The sequence below is a fragment of the Sorex fumeus genome, unplaced genomic scaffold (genome assembly GCF_029834395.1).
Source record: "Sorex fumeus unplaced genomic scaffold, SorFum_2.1 ptg000070l, whole genome shotgun sequence".
Taxonomy (NCBI): domain Eukaryota; kingdom Metazoa; phylum Chordata; class Mammalia; order Eulipotyphla; family Soricidae; genus Sorex; species Sorex fumeus.
In genome coordinates, this window is record NW_026606127.1 from 5,350,904 (window position 1) to 5,354,298 (window position 3,395).

Consider the following 3,395-nt stretch of genomic DNA (forward strand, 5'->3'; position numbering starts at 1 on the left):
TCAGCTGCCAGGTCTCTGCTCGGGGTGGTGAGGGAAACTCAACCCACCCCCTCCAAGGGGCCCCAGTGAGGAAAGCCAGGTGCGGCATCAGGAGACTGCCATTTCAGAGATATTTGGACTTAAATTTTGATCGAAAAGTACACATCATTCAAACAGTTGTATGTGCTTAGTAATAAAATATTACACACATGTTCAATCACCTAAGAAAGCTCATTCTGCTCAGAGAACTAGATTTTTAATTACAGGTCTGTTTTGCCCATGTGGAATGACTGAGAATCACTATGAGTAGATATAAAACTCACTATACACACAAAGATGCACACAGGTTACTTTGAGTCATCTGTGTTGTTAATGTGTCTGGGCCATTAAATTACATTGAGACCCTTTTTCTGTCCTTTACAGGAACCTCATGAGTCTCACCTTCCCTTCAAGTTGAACTTGTAATAAAGTGGAATGAAATCATCAATATGCTTCTCACCTCTTCCTTCAGGAGAAAAATCCTACTTACTTTCAAGGTGGTCAAGGTGCGGACAACGTCATCCACCGTTTTCTGGAGATGTACACGGGACCGAGGTGAGAATAGCAAAAGGCTCCAGTTTAATTTTCTTAATGAAGATTTCAGGGAAGAGCATTAAACAACACTGATTCTCCATCTTCCAAAAGGATTACTTTGCAAAACTGATGCCCTGGGTATGGTAAAAGATAATATGGTAAAAACCATACTTTTCCTTCTGGGACATTAATGTTCTAAATTTATCACTTCAAGCTGCTTTGAAATACCTTCCTAGATTGGGAATCACTGTCTGCCATAGGAGTGAGTAAGGACAACACTCAAAGAAATCAGAAGAGAAAAATAGGGGAAAAAAATCAGCTCTTATACTCAGTTTGGCAACACATATACTAAAATTGAAATGATATAGAGATTAGCATGATCCTTACACAGAGATAACAGGCCAACTTGTAAAGTGTTCCATATTTTTGTTGCATTAAGAATTAACAGGGCTACTTTAAGCTAAGACAAGCCCCACAAGTACTCCAAATTTCGACATAAAGATAGCAAAAATCCCCATCACAATGATCTCTCTCAATGTCAATGGACTAAATGCACCAATTCAGAGGCACAGGATGGCAGGATGAAATAGAAAATTGAACCCAACATTCTGCTGCCTGGAAGAAACACATCTGAATAATCAAAGCAACCATGGGCTCAAAGTCAAAGGCTAGAAAATGATTCTTCAAGAAAAGAACACCTCCAAAAAGCTGCAGTGGCAATACTAGTGTCAGACCACATGGACTTCAGGCTAAAGGTTATAAGAGACAGTGAAGGTCATTTCTTAATGATCATGGGATCTGTACATCAGAAAGAACTCACCCTCCTCAATGTATATGCTCCTAATGACAGATCAGCAAAATACGTAAAAACAACTTCTAATAGACTTAAAGAAAAACATTGATAGCAACACAATGCTAGATGGAGATTTCAACAGTACTTTCTCACTTCTCAATAGATCAAACAGACAAAAACTTGGCAAGAAAATATTTTATTTGAGGGAAGTAATAAACAACCATTGGTGTAGAGACGAAATCAAAGAGGAAATAAAAAGATTCCAGAAAAAATGACAACGAGGAACTACCAGAACTTGTGGGACAGAGCAAAAGCAGTTCTAAGAGGAAAGTTTATAGCTCCGCCAGAATTCAACTGGAAGAAAGAAAGGGCCTACAAAAATAACTTACAGCTCAAGATTTTGGAAAATGACCAAGAAAAGGAGTCCAAACTAGCCAGGAGGAAATAAATAATAAAACCTGGAGAAGAAATCAATGAGATATAATCCCAAAATACAATTCAGAAGACCAACAAAAGCAAGACATGGTTCTTTGAGAAAATAAATAAGATCAATAAACTACTAGCAAGACTCACAAAGAAGAAAAGAGAAAGAATCCTAATAAACCGAATCAGAAATGCAAAGGGGGACATCATAAAAGAAACTACAAAATCCATAGGATCATCAGAGATTATTTTGAGAATATTTAAAGCAGGAAATGAGAGAATCTTGAATAAATTGATAAATTACTGGATTCCAATTACCTCCCAAGGCTGAACCAAGAATATTTTGAAAACTCGAACCCATCACTACAAGGAAATTGAAATGATAATCAAAAGTATCCCCAAAAACAGGAGCCCAGGCCCAAATGGATTCACTAATGAAGTATTTCAAACCTTTCAAGAGGACCTACTGCCAACATTTTTTTAAGATTTTCCAGGAAATTGAAGAAACAGAAATACTCCCAAACAATTTCTATGAGAAAAGATCACCCTGATATTCAAATCAGACAGAGAAACCACAAAAAAGAAAATTACAGACCTATTTCTTTGATAAATACAGATGCAAAGATCCTCAAGATTATACCAGCAAAGAGAAATCAGAAACTCAACAAAAGGTCACACTCTATGACCAAGTAGGTTTATCTTGGGGATGCAAGGATGGCTTAACATTCTCAAGTCAATCAACAGAATACACCATCTCAATAAAATAAAGATAAAAATCATATGATAATATCAATAGATGTAGATAAAGCATTTGATGAGATCCAGCACCCATTCATGATGAAAAACTCTCAACAAAATGGGAGTCGAAAGTAATTTCCTCCATCTAGTCAAAGCAAACTACTACAAACCCACACCAAGCATTATTCTCAACGGGGAAAAACTAAAGGCTTGGAGAAAAATCAATGAGCTAGATTCCCAAAATACAATCAGGCACAAAACAAGTTCCCCACTCTCACCACTCCTATTCAACATAGTACTTGAAGTATTTGCCATATGATTTTGGTAAGAAAAAGATATCAAGGGCATCCAGATAAAAAAGGAAGAACTCAAGCTTTTACTATTTGGAGATGACATGATAGTATTCTTAGAAAATCCCAAAGAATCTAGCAAAAAGCTCCTGGGAAGAATAGATTTGTTTACTAAAGTAGCATATTACAAAATCAATATCCAATAGTCCATGGCTTTCCCAAATACTATTAATGAAAGAGAAAAAAGAGATAGGCGAAAAACAAACCCATTCACAATAACCTCAGAAAATCAAGTATACTAGAATCAACTAAAAAGGTTAAGGACCTATACCAAAAACACTCTACAAAACACTACTTCATGAAATAAAAGAGGATATGAGGAAATGGAATCACATCCCATGTTCATTGATTGAGAGGATTAACACTGTCAAAATGGCAATACACCCCAAAGCGCTATAAATATTTAATGCACTTTCTATAAGGATACCCATAACATTTTTCAAAGAAATCGATTAAACCCTCTTGAAACTCATACACAACAATAAACTCCCATGATGAGCTAAAGCAATCTTTGGTAAAAAGAAGAAGGGAACACCTTC

The 3,395-nt window shown here is 36.3% G+C and overlaps 1 pseudogene; it reads left to right on the plus strand.

The window, feature by feature from the left end:
- Nucleotides 1-883: 883 nt before the first annotated feature.
- LOC130037164 (uncharacterized) lies at nucleotides 884-980 on the plus strand (annotated as a pseudogene).
- The last annotated feature ends 2,415 nt before the right edge of the window (nucleotides 981-3,395 follow it).